Source organism: Miniopterus natalensis, chromosome 8, assembly GCF_054644295.1.
Source record: "Miniopterus natalensis isolate mMinNat1 chromosome 8, mMinNat1.hap1, whole genome shotgun sequence".
Lineage (NCBI taxonomy): Eukaryota > Metazoa > Chordata > Mammalia > Chiroptera > Miniopteridae > Miniopterus > Miniopterus natalensis.
The window spans coordinates 29,713,439-29,727,342 of NC_142088.1; positions in this window are offsets into that span (position 1 = coordinate 29,713,439).

Here is a 13,904-nt window from a genome sequence, read left to right on the forward strand (position 1 = left end):
ACTGCAGCTTGCAGGGCCCTGCTCTTCGTTCATTTCACAGGCACAACCATCTCCCAAGAGTGTGGGCTCCACGCTGGCCTCCAGCACCTCCAGACCCAAAGCTGCCCTGCCCGCAGCCCCGGGATTAAACCAGCAGCAGTGGCTCCCTTTCAGAGTACTTCCTGATAGATTTTCATTTTGTTTTACAATATCTTTTCTGGATTGTATGTGTTTCGAGTCATTCTTCTCATTCCTGTTCTTCCAACCTCTCACGCTGCCTAACAGCCGAGGTTCGTTTGTGTAAGGACTATTTACATTACTGCGAAGGTTCCCGTGGCACGCTGCCCAGATGCTTCTGCCCCGGATCCCCTGAGCACCAGGACAGTTGCACAAGGCCCCTCTGTGTGTCTCACTGTTGCTCGCCACTCCTACTCTCACATACTGTGGATGGGTAGGAGGCGAAGAACCGAACGCTCCACCTTCCTTGTAGGCTAAGGTCAAGAAATAGGCAGGTTCCTTAGAAGGTGGCATTTCTCAGGCAAGAATGGGCACTCAGAAGCAAAGGGATAGTCTGAGGATAATTAGAGGCAGGAAGAGATGTAAAGAAGTCAGAACAGTCTAGGCATCCCACACAGCACAGTGGCCTGACAACTAGGGGTCCTATCTGAGAAAGACGGGAGGACTCAGGTGAGGCAGGCCCCCCAGTGCTGCCTGGAGCAGTCCGCTTGCTCCTTTCTCTTCAGAGCCCCCGGGGATCTGGGCAGCATCACTCCCCACTGCCCCTTTATTTTTCATCCCACTTCCCTCACTTGCTTTCCCCTCCCTTTTAGTCACCCAGCATTCTCCTAATGTCTCAGTTTGTTTCGTGACATGGAAGAACATGATCTGATCCACTTTTCCAAAGATGTGCCAATTAAGCACCTTACTGAGGGACACAGACTAAGCCTACATACTCAGGAGAATTTTAAAGAAATCTCTGCCCTGATTTCTGGTCTAGAAAGGGGAACAAACATGTAAAAGAACAGTTGCTCCACATTATAAGATGTTCTTGATCACACAGTGGAAAGAGTGATCGTTCTGCCTTGGATGGGGCACAGGGTGAAAGTCATGAGGCTTATAAGAAAGTCACAATTGGACAGGTCTTGAAAGATTACTTTAATAGAAAGACTCGGGAACTAGGAGCACTCCCCAGCAGGTACGGGGCAGTGAAACAGCACGAAGCATGAGCGATGAGTTAGGGCAATGTTGTAAAATGAAACATAACTGGTTCCAAATGACTTGAGAATGAAATGTGAAGAGGCAGAGGGAGAAGGTGAGGTTGCAAAGACCAAGTTGTGCAATGGCCTTACATGACACTGTAAGCACTGTGGATTTTATTCTGTCACTGTAGTTCCCGTCTCCAGAGAATGTAAGAATCAAGCTGGTAATGTCAGACATCAGAATAGCAGTGACAATGACGGAAGAGGGAAGTGATTGGAAAGGGCTTCTGAAGTGCTGACAAGGCTGTTCCTTGTCCTAGGCCCTGGTTATATGGATGTTCACTTTGTAAAAACCTATTGTACTGCATATTTGTGTTTTCACTACTTTTCTTGATGTGTGTTATATTCTCAATTGTAAAAAAAAGAAATGCGTGCTGTTGTTTTTCAATCAAACTTTAAACAACTTTACTCAAACTTTAGTTTGTTGAGAACACAGATTCCAGGACATCACACTCAGACATTTGAGTTGAGGAAGGCTGGTCTAGGACTAAGGAATCTGCATTTTTTAAACAATTACCTTAGAAGATCTGAAGCCACAAGGGAACCTAGACCAAACTTTGAGAACACTGCTAGGGCTCTTGTGGAGCCCAAAAGATTTAAGCAAAAAATTAAGAACAAAAGACTTGCCTGTCTGAATGTGCTGTATTAGGGAGAGGAAAAAGTTGAGGATGGCTTCTATCTCATACCTGATAACATTTGCATGCCTTGTGTCCCATTCTCTTTGTACTTTTGAAAGAGTTGTGACAAATAAGGTGCTAATAATTTATAAATACTAAATGTATTTTTTGAGATGTGTTTTCTTTTGGAGATTTCTTAAATATGAAAAAATTTTACCCCAGTGCATTAATATCCAGTAGTTGGATTTAAGGCATGGAACAAGCTCCTGGGGTAGATATTCTGGGGCAAGGAATGACTTTCTAGAATTTTTAATTGAGTGCATTCTCAGCCTATGAGTAATGGTTGTTCAGCTACTGACCCACCATCATTATGGCATGTGCTTAGTGATGACAGATTTGCATGGATGCAACTAAATTCTTCTTCTTGTGCCCGTTTATAATCAGAGGGATATTTTTGTGACATAAAGCAACTAACATGGTATTCTTCCAAACCCTAATCCCTAGGGGGGGAAAATGACAAATTTTGTTGCAAAGTTGTTTTTCCTTTGGCGTTCACAAAGTTGGAAAGAGAAAGAGGAAACTATTTGGCCTTAAACAGGGAATGGGAAAGTCCAAAAATCTTACACAGAATTAGCACAGTTTTTCTTCATAATTGAAGTACTGAGGAAATGCCATGAGGTTTTTTTACTTGCCATGGTTGTTAACTTCTTTGTAACCAGAGTGCATCCATTCATCAGATCAGCAAAGCTTTTAAAGTCTGACAACACAAAGTGTTGGCTAGGATTGAGAACATAGGGACTCATTTACTTCTGGTAAGAGTACAAATTGATGCAATCACTTTGAAGAGCAGTTTGGCAATATTTAGTCAAGTTAAAGATGTGTATACCCTTTGACCCTGAGATTGTACTCCTAGGTATATCCTCCATGTGCCCTGGGAGATATGTACAAGAATATTCACGGCAGCATTGATTGCAGCAGTAAAAAATAGGAAACAGCCTACATTAGGTCAAGAGAAGCATTCATAAATAAATTGTGACATATTCATATAGTAGATATAGCCATGAAAATAAAAAGATCTACATACCTTCCATGGAAGACTCTTACGATGTTGAAAAAAAAAAAAGCAAGTTGCAGATGAATATGTACAATATGATAACATATATATCCAGGTTAAAAACTTGTGAATACTGGTGTATGGGAAATGACCTTGTTGCCACAGAAGCCTATAAGCAGAATAACAGGCAACCTATCCAAGAGATCACAGAACAGAAGAGCTTACAGACCAAAACAATGTGCTTAAATCACATGGTTTATTAAACCAATTGAAAACACATAGCAAGAAGCAAGGTGAAAGAGATGAGATAGGGTTAACACATTTAAGACACGTTGTACGCAAGGCAGAAGGATGACACTGCCTGAATCCTCAGTCCCGTCTCTCTCCTCCTTGAGAAGGGTATGCTTGCAAGGACCAGAACTGAGAGCTGAGCAAAGTGGCCCAAAGTGTAGGAGGTGCCTAGGATCAAAACAGTTACTCTATAGGCTTCGTAGAAAGTGCATCTGGCTGATAGCTGTCGCTTACCAATTAGCTCGATGAACAGCTATGGATTTTATTTGCATTCTTTGTGCAGAGGATATGAGGAGCCAATGGTTAACCCCAATTAAGACCTCATAATTAGTGAATGCCTTATATGCCTCATGTATCTTTGGTGTGTCATGACTATTTGATGATTCACAGCCTCATGTATATTTAGTGTATCATGACTACTAGGTGTCTCTTGCTCTTTCCATCCCTTTCAGTTGTGTTCATCACACAAGTGCTCTACTTTATCCATGTCTAACGCACCTCAGCAGTTACCAACTTACTTGTTCTTATTTAACATTTTAGGGATTTTGCCTGTCTCATAAGCTGTATGCTTTGATTCTTAGTTTTATTTTTCTCCCTATACATTCATTTCTCTTATTTTCTATAGCAGAATTGAATATTCTTAAATAATTCAGCAAACACAAAGTATAAATACAGTGGTACCTCGGTTTTCCAAGGTCTCCGTTGACAAACATTTCGGTTTATGAATGCCTAAACACCCTGAAGGAAATGCTTCGGTTTTCGAACACGCCTCGGAAGTCGAACATGCCATGTGGCTCCCGCTGAGGGCAAGATCCTGAGGCCCAGCTGTTGGCTGTGGATCCCTCGGTTTTCGAACGTTTCAGAACTCGAACGGTCTTCCAGAACGGATCACATTCGAAAACCGAGGGACCACTGTACATGTGTCATATGGTTAAAATATAAATACTTGGAAAGAGTCATTCTCAAGTTCAGGATTTGACTCACAACTGTGGAGAACGAAAGAGATGTGTTCAGGATGGTCTTCATGGGGCTTTAATTATATTGACAATGTCTTCTTTCTTAATATGGGTAGTGGGCATATGGATATTTATTATATTATTATAATTTTTCGTATCTGAACTTTTTCCCAATAAATTTAAGGAAAGTTTGAAATAGTGACTACCTGGTATCTTACATGGAATAGGCACTTGATATTCATTATTTTGATTTTAAAGAATGTGACTGGGCTAACTAAATTGATCTGTAGTCTTTCCATTGCTGGTGCATACATATATTTTTCAACAAATATTTACTGAATACATACTATTTGTGAGGAAGGTATTGCACCAGTTGACATGGAAGACAAAAAGTTGAGTGAAACAAAATTCTTACTTTCAAGTAGCAATTACTCCCAAGACTGCAATTTAGTCAGGGAGTTGAGATTACTGCAAAAATATGAACAATACAAGGGCATAATAATATAAGTACTTTTAGAGAAGTACAGATTGTAGTCAGAGTAGGTGGAGCTTCCACCAGAGGATGAGTTCAGAACTTCACCTTTAAGAGAGAAGTACATTCAGTCTGGGCCTTGAAAGAGGCAGACATCAACAGGCAAATATGGTGAGGAAAGCATTCCAGGAAAAGGAAATACAATGGACAGAGAAAATAGGGTTTGTTCAGAGAGCAGCTGCTTGTCCAAATTGTTATGTCAAGGGTGAGCATGGGAGAACAGTGCAAGAGAAGTTTGGGGGGGATAATTTAGGACAAGAATCCTTCTATACAACATTAGCAGAGGCTATCTGTGGTTGGGGTTATGGGGTAATTTCAAACTTTTTCTGTGTAATATTCAACATATTCTACAGTGACCACATATTACCACGTATTACAGTGGCCACAAAATTGATCCCTGATGAAATAGCTGGATATTATGAGTATGACACTCTGACCATCTGTAAAGGCAAATACTTTACCCTACTGTTTTTGAGACTTATGAGGGTAGCCTGACCAATGCCCATTATCAGAGAAGAGCAATTAAGCCTAAAATAAAATTATCTTTAGGACTGGGCAAACCTAAGTTGGTGTCCTGGCATAAACATAAGGGCCTAGACTTCTTGGAGGAAGCACAGCACACAGCAAAGCTGGAAGCTCCTTGGGACTCAGCCACCTTGACCCAGTGCTGTGCATTTGGGGAAAAATGGTGACTAACATTGAGTATGTGAGGAACTTCAAGAGAGCTCTAATTGCAGACCCCCAGATCAGGGTCCCCCACTGGCTGGGCAGGGGCCAAAACCAGGAAAGGAATTACCACAGGATGGACTGTGCCTAGTAAAAGGGTCTAGAGCTTTTCTCCCTAGATCAATTCCCTCTATACCTGGAGTTGGAAACTGCTCACCCTGTCCTCCTTTGGACTAAGCCCCTGTGGTCTTCAATAATTTGGGGAGAATCTATATTAGACTTTCTGCTGATAGGGCAAGTAAGGATCTAAGAAACTAATTATAAAAATAAAAATTATGACTGTAGCAATAAAATGGTGTTGTGGATTAGGTCATACAATACTGGTCTATGTTATCCAAATATTCTAAAATAAATATGTGTTAATTTATATTCAGATAGAAGTTACTTTTATAGGTCCTATTCCAAATACTTTACCAAGTTAACTTAAAAACACAACATATGACCTTTGATGCATAATCAATATAAAAGTAGTAAAAAATATTAGTATATAGATTTCCATGCATTAATCTTATATAATGAACTTGATATTATAACCTCCCTCTGTCTGAATGTTTGTTTCTTTGACAAAAAGGACTCTGCTATGTTCTCAGCACAGACAGCCTAGTTAAAAGTTCCACATGATCACATCAAAGTTGTATGACCCGTTCCACACAACCAGCAGAGGGACGTTAAATTGCATGGAATCATTTGGTTGGATCTGTGTCTTGGAAGACACTGTTTCTCTCTCATCTAAAACTCTGCAACATTCATCCAACATCTTCGAAAGAATTTAAGTTAGTCATACCTTTAAAATTCTTGAGATTTTTGTGGTTGATGATCATGCTTGGCCTCTTGAAATATTAAACAAATAAAATGTGCAACGGAGTATTATCATTTCTTAATCAACATTGAGATTTCCATTGAGAATGATGTTAAAGAAGACTGAATTCTTTCACCAGCATACTTCAGGGAAATATGGTCCATTCTACTTATCTAATTCTTCCACTATATTGAAAGCTCCCAGGAGACAGGGGAAGTGTTCTTGATGGCTTTCAAGTCTTAAGCATTTGACCTGGTACAGAGCATATAGCAGCTGCCCAATAGATATTTGGTGAGTTGCTTTTTTTTTTTCTTTCTTTGAGGAGATAGTTGGCAAGGTCAGGCACAGCTAGGATCAAAAACATACATACTTTCTACTATTTGAGTACATCATATGATTACTTCTGGGTTCTTATTTGTAGTTCAGATCCTTGAGAACTGGACAATTGAACCTGATAAAAGGATTATGATTGTGCTTTGTTATCAGGAAACTTGTGAAGTCAATGTTTTAGGAAAGACTTCATTGCACATAAGAAAAATGAACTTCAGGCCATGGGTGGAGGCAGCCCAGTCTCCTGAGGGACTAGAATCAAGAGCCAGGAAGCCAGGAAGCCAGGAAGCAAGCTCTTTCCCCTCTGCTTTTCTCTCTGTAGATTTATTGCCCCCGCCCCACATACAGATGTTTTCACTGCCTGAGGGCCCACAGTCCCAAACACTGATGATCCACAGCTCCCCAGTGCACATCTTTTCTGTCGGAGAAAACAGGACAGACTGAGGTGAACATTTCTGTCTCAACTCCAGACTTCTGTAAGAGACTCTGATCCGCCCAACCCAGCCCGTGGGGATGCTCTTCACTCAGTATTTTGCGTGATGACGAAGACCGGGGTAACACGTATTACAGAACTGATTTTCTCTTTTTTAAAGAAAGATGTGTATTAGATATATATAGGGTGGGACAAAAGTAAGTTTGCAGTTGTGAGTACGTGAAAAACAGTTTATTCTTGCATTATTATTTATTATTGTATTATTTTCCATAAGAACAACTGTAAGCCTACTCTTGCCCTTCCTGTCTATAGTACATGCTAGTGAAAAGCACATTATACTGTTGGGATCTATATTTGCAGAAGTGTGGGAGGCTTCCTTCCTTGAAGGGTGAAGGGTAGTAACACGCAGACCTCCCGCATCAGGTCCATCTCTCTGGGCACCTAGAACACCTCTCCCCCCGTGCTTTCAGAGGAGACTGATCATGCCCAGGAGGCACCCGAATCTGCTGGTCCCAGTATCTCCTCCAAGCCCTTCCAGTTAGTGAAGTGGGAAGAGTCTAAAACAGAGTAAATAATTTGCAGAAATTCAGTGACGTCAGAGGAGCCAGTCCAAAGTCATGCAGCAATACTACGGTTTTAATGACAGCCAGGAACACGAGGCGGCATACAGCCCCGGAGGCATTGCAGCTGCCAGGGGAGCAGCTGGTGGGGCTCCCGGGAGGCCGCGGGCAGCAGGGTGCCAGCGGAGGAGGGAGAGCCCGGCAGGCGGTGGGCCCTCCTCGCAGCAGGCTGCTTCCCTCCGCTCGGTAGGTTGTCACATGGCTTGAGAAATGCATGTCTTAATCTATTTGTGGCTTCTAAATGTGTGAAGGAAACACGTAACTTTATTTTTTCATTTTTGTCAAGTTAAAAACAGAGACAGATGCCCTTAAAATGTATGCGTTCTATAAGGAGTTCCTATTCTTTGGCTGTGCACCTTTGGAAGCAAAAATCAAGGACAAATAGGTCATCCCTCTAAGTTTTCCAGAGGAATTTGGCAATAAAGAAAAATAGAGTCAGCACTGGTAACTAATAGAGATGGGGGAAGTAAAACCAGAGATGTTCAAAATTTTTTTAAGAAGAACTTTTAAAGGAAAAACAATGAAGTAAGCGTTGATGTAACATAAATATGGTAATTGTTAAATGTCAAAAGTACTGCAGATACAAATAACTGTTTAAAATAGAAACGTGTGAACATTTGCACTAATTCCCTCCCCAGAGGTGTTTAGAAACCTTCAAAGCTTAATATCCTGTTATGAATGATCAGCCAGAGTACATTGGGAATGAAAGAAATCTGGAAAAAGGAAAACACATTACCAATGCAACAGATATATTTCTGGGAGGGGGTGTTAGGATAAATCTAACTTCAACTATAGCGCCTCAAAGAAAATCTTATAAAACAAAATACTGTAGACAGTATTTATTCAAAATATACTTTTGAGCACATCCTATTTTCCAGGCACCGTGCTAGGCGTGGGGAATATACTGGTAAATAAGATAGGTGTTGTTCCTCACACCTATGTCCTTGCCCACGCTGTGATTTGATGGGGGGGGTAGGGGGAGGGCTATCATAATCGCCAAATCAAATAGCTGTGAGGGATCCAAGAGATTAGTTAGTCCAAACTTTTGTTTTACAAATGAGGAAACTGAGGCCCCAAATGTCATGTAAATGAAACTGGCTAAGTTCTCTCTCTATTTTGACTATCTAAAAGAAGTATTTCCTGTCTTACAGGTCCTTCTAAAATTCTCAAATTGTATGCCATATAATAAATGTAGCTATTAATTCATTTCAAAAATACACTATAGATTTTCAGTATTCCTGTGCATTTCCAGAAATAAAACAGGAAATCAAGTGAAAAAAAATAACAAGTTCCAATTTTCAATATCTAATCCAGTTTGGGGTTTTTTTTAGAAAGTGTCAGCCATGTGATTCCTGTTACCATCTAAAACAATCATATTGTGTGATGCCGACCAACTGTTTAGGATGTGGCAGACACACTTGGGAAATCCAGAATAACAGGACTTCACAGCCTGTTTAGAGAGATTATTAGTCCAAGAAGATGCCACTTGGGTCAGATGTGGATGAGGCCCTGTTAGATGGACCATGTGGATTTCACTCCAGCCGGTGCTCCAGATTTCATGTGATAACTGTGTGTCCCTTGGTTATCTGACCCGGGTTGTGCTGTACTGTTGGCACTATGCTTCCCACCCACACGGATGCTGTGACAATCGCTGAAGTAAATGCTATAAACAATTCAGAAGAAGGATGCTGGCTAACTACCCAAAATCATTATATGCCCACAGGTACAGCCCCTTTAAAATATACTATTAATATGGTAATATAAAAGGACATTCCTCAGGGCACATCTGAATGCCTCTGGGTGTTTCATTCCATTTGTTATTCACTCTAACTTTTAAATTATTATTTTCAGGATATTAACCTGGAACTAAAGGGGACCTATCATCAATTTGATAATTATACATATGTCACCATGTTTGAAAAGAGAAGTATTTGGGTCTCTAGCGGCTCCCTGTCTTTTAATCTATGACAAAAATGAATTTGGTTATGACTTCCTATCTGAATCTAGATCGCTTGGCCATGGACTCAGATATGTGGGAAACACATGTTTGAAAATCTATTTGGCTGGATGACTTGGATTGAAGCCTCAAAATTTAAAAAAGAAAAGAAAAAAGCACAACTAAACACAAGCTAATAAATGCAAATACCTAACAGCATTGAAGCTATCAGGGATGACAGTGACCTAAACTATCATAGATTAGTTTCTGCACAGTTCTCTTTATTTTTACTCCTTCCTTCCTTTTTTTTTTTTTAAAAAAAATAACAGATTTATTGAGATGTAATTCACATACCAAAAATTAACCTTTTCAATGTGTGCAATTCAGTATTTTTAGTATATTCAACCATCAGCATAAATTCCACAACATTTCCATTACCCCAGAAAGAAACCCATTAACAGTCATTCTCTATCTCCCCTCCCCAGAGCTCCTGGCCACTACTTATCTACTTTCTGTCTCTATGGATTTGCCTCTTCTGGACATTTTATGCAAGATGTGTCCTTTAGTGTCTGACTTCTTTCACTCAACATATTTTCAAGGTTCAGCCATCTCCATTCCTTTTCATGGCCAAATAATATTCTAGTGTGTACATATATATATATATATATATATATATATATATATATATATCACGTTTTGTTTATCCACTCATCAGGTGATGGACATTTGGGATCTTTCTACTTTTTAGCCATTGCAAATAATGCTGCTATGAATATTCATGCATAAATTTTACGTGGGCTTATGTTTTCAGTTCTCTTGGATGGATACCTGTGACTAGAATTGCTAGGTCATATGGTAAAATAAAACTCTATGTTTAACTTTTTGAGGAACTGACATTGTCTTCCAAGCGACTATGTCATTTTCATTCCCACCAACAAAGGGTAAGATTTCTTTGCATCCTGGTCCACTTTTTTCCAAATTTTTGATGATAGATATCCTAATAGGTGTGATGTGGTATCTTATTGTTTTGATTTGCATTTTTCTAATGACTAATGATGTTAAGCATCTTTTCATGTGATTGTTGGTCATTTGTATATCTTCTTTGAAGATATATCTGTTCAAGTCCTTTGCTTATTTTTAATTGGGTTACTTTTATTATTGAATTTCAAGAATTCTTTATATATTCTGATACAAGTCTCTTATCAGATATGTGATTTACAAATGTTTTGTCCCATCTGTGGGTGTTTTTTTCACTTTTTTGAAGTGAAGCACAAAAGTTTTGAATTTTGATGATGTCAAATTTATCTTCTTTTATTGTTATTGCTTGCGCCTTTGGTGACATATCTAAGAAACTATTGCATAGTCAAAGGTCACAAAGATTTATTCCTATGTTTTCTTCTAAGAGTTCCATAACTTTTATTTATTTATTTTAAAAATATATATCTTTATTGATTTCAGAGAGAGGAAAGGAGAGGGAGAAAGAGAGCTGGAAACATCAATGATGAGAGAGTCATTGATAGAGCCCACAACCTGGGCATGTGCCCTGACCGGGAGTCGAACCCCAATCACCTGGATCCCAGGTCGATGCTCAACTGCCGAGCCACGCCCGGCCGGGCAGAGTTCCATAACTTTTGACTCTTCCATTAATTCTTTGATACATTTTGAAGTAATTATTCTATACGATGCAAGGTCTGGATCCAACTTCATTCTTTTGCATGGAGATATTCTAGTTGTCCCCTTGCATTGTATTGGTTGGCTTACTTGTAGAAAATCAATTGACCGTAAATGTGAGAATTTATTTCTGGACTTGTAATTCTATCCCATTGATCTATATGTCTGTCCTTATTCCACTACCACAGTGTCTTGATTACTGTAGCTTTATAGTAAGCTTAGAAGTAGGGGAGTGTAAAATAATTTCTGAGAAAAAAAAAAAGCCATCTGGAATTTTGATGTGTATCACATCAAATCTTTAGATGCATTTGGGGAGTACCACCCTTTTAAAAATATTAAGTCTTTCAATTCATGAATCTGGGGTGTCTTTCCACTTATTTAGATCTTGTTTAATTTCTTTCAACAATGTCTTAGAGTTTTCAGTGTAAAAATCTTTTACTTATTGATGTTGCTGTAAACGAAATTGTTTTCTTAGCTTCAATTTCACATTGTTCATTGCTAGTATCTAGAAATATATAGATATTTGTATATTGATCTTGTATTCCAGAGCCTTCGACATTACTTATTAGTTCTAATATTTTTAGTGGATTCCTTAAGATTTTCTATATACTAGATCATGTCAGCTACAAATAAAGATAGCTTTTCTTTTTTCTTTTGTAAATGGCTTTTATCAGGTTGAGGAAGTCCCCTGTATACCTTTCTTTAAATGCCATTGATGAGCATGGCTGAATTGTTAAAACTAATGAGATCTGAGAGTTCTTTTAGAACCTCATGTCCCTTTCAATATTGTAATAGGATGTGGGAACAATGCCCACTAGAGACAGGTTATCTATATCTTTCTGGAAAAGGCTGCTGGTGCAGAAGCAACTCTTCTATATCTCCTTTCCTATCCCCCAAGCATTCTTCCTTATTTCCCACCACATGAGAACAAACTACTGATTGTGGTAGGTAAATATAGTAGCTTCTTTCCATACTATTGTAGGATGCAGTACATTCATCCATAAATTTCAATAGCACATATGCTATGAATGTTATATAAAACAAGCTGCAGGAAGTCAATAAAGGTGTCAACTCCAGGAAACCATCTAAACAAACTTCTAAGAAGATAAGACATTATCAGATCCAACTGAGAGTTTAGTTTTCTGGGAATCTGGGAAATTAGGACTTGGTCTGCATCCTGGGGAAAAATTGCTGATTTGGTGGTGATAATGATGATGATGATGCACTATCAGTTTTACAGTATAAGAGCTGCCAGGTGCTAGGTGATACCTTTAAGAAGCTAAAGCCCAAGAGCCAATGAAGGACTGGCCATCCAGGTACAAATAGTCTCAGCCAGGGAAGACACAGTATGGCAAAATTAATTGAATGGCTTTGGTGACTTCTCCAATTTTCTGTTTCTTATTAGCTTGCCATTTTCCCCTATGGCCAGTATTCATCTCCCACTCTCAACTTTTAACACTTTACCTTTCACTCTAATGTCATGTGTAGGGCCCAATAAGTACTAGCCTTGGCGGCCACATAAACCTCCCTCTTAGAAACACCATGTGTCTCCTGTTTTCTGGAAGTGACCCTGCACACACTTCAGGTTTGATTCTGCTCAGCCTTGCATTATTTATGACAATTACAATCTGAAAAGCAAACCATAACATCAAAAAGAATAATTAAGGTCTACCTTGTGCGCTTTCAGATCCTAGTAACAAACGGGTTGCCATGAGTCTTAATAGCAAGACCAATTATGCTCTTTGATTGAGAGCCAGCTTTGCTACCTTTAATAGAAGAGATTATTCTTTGCTTATTTCCATTCCTCCAACTCCCAACATTTTAGACAAGTATTATAGGAATAAAAGCTCTTTAAAGGAACAAAGAATCTTCCTCTGCTTTTAGGTGAAACTATAACCTAATCACAGAGTAAGATAGAAGTTAGGTAATTGGGAGTTATCTCCTTTCTCTAAAGGTGATATCATTTATCCCTACCTAATAGCTTCAGCTTGGTGGAAGAGGGGGAAGGAGGGATGATAGAAAAAGAAGGGATGGGATACATGAAAACTCACAATAGTATGATACATTTTTCAGGTCTCCTTGAGGAGTTTGGGTGTTTCTCATGAAGTGCCATTGGTCTCTGTGAGAGATATTTGTAGTGCTCCATGCTGGCCTGGAGAGTCCAAGAACTTTGAGAAACTGATGGTAAGAACTAAGGAACCGCCTGGACCACCTGGCAGGACCTGATATGTAATTTAGCAAACAATGAGACAAAGCAGTGGAAAGGCAGAATGCTTTTGCTAAGGCCTTGATGAGTTATGACACTGATAAGCTGTGAGCAGAGAGCCTGCTCATGTCTTGGGCTTCTGGCCTAGCTCTCTGATAAGACAGCATCTCCTAGGAGGCTTCTCACGTGGTCTCCCAAAGAATCCCAGGAGAGGAATTTTCCACTTAGCTACTTGATAATAAAATTTAAGTCTCAGTTTTCAGACAGTTTAAAGAAAGGACAATAACTAATGTCATAGTAAAAGCCTGAGAGACAGAAACAATTAAGGAGATGATCATGAAACTCTAAAAACCATTTCCAAGACTGAATCATAGGAATGTAGGCTAAAAACTTAATAGCAATAATTATAGTGATGGGGATAAAGAAGATGGTACTGCAACCAAAGAAATCATTCAATTCCCAAGTGGCTGTCCTAAGAGAAATGGGGCTCTCGGG